The sequence below is a fragment of the Centropristis striata genome, chromosome 5, assembly GCF_030273125.1.
Source record: "Centropristis striata isolate RG_2023a ecotype Rhode Island chromosome 5, C.striata_1.0, whole genome shotgun sequence".
Lineage (NCBI taxonomy): Eukaryota > Metazoa > Chordata > Actinopteri > Perciformes > Serranidae > Centropristis > Centropristis striata.
The window spans coordinates 36,221,628-36,222,128 of NC_081521.1; positions in this window are offsets into that span (position 1 = coordinate 36,221,628).

Sequence of the window (501 nt, forward strand, 5' to 3'; positions counted from 1 at the left end):
TTTTCTCATGTTACTGTAATTAAAGGACCATTTATTTTTATTATTTAAATATTTTTTTGAGAAAGGGGCACGTGAATCAAGATTTTTCTTCTGACTGCTCTCTTTCAGTCATGGACCATATAAGCAGATTCCTGTCTTTTTAAATGTTTTTTTTTTCTGGAGTTGTGCATTACAAGTGGAACAATTAAAAAAATGAAATGAAATTTAAATGAACAACGGACATATTTGGGTTACTGTTTTGCATTATTCTTTTTATCTAAAAGGAGAAGTGAAACCCAGATGTTGTCCATCTGCCGGTCCATTAATGGCTGATTATATAATTCAGTCTTTTGTATTTTTGCTGAGGGGTTCAACCTCCATTATAGCACTGCTGTGAAAAAAACAACAACAAAAAGAAACCTTTCAGCTAAAGTATGCTGTTTGGAACAATATGTTATTACTGCACAATAATAACTAACAAAAAGAAAAGGAAACATACATTTGAGAAAACATAATGCTTTA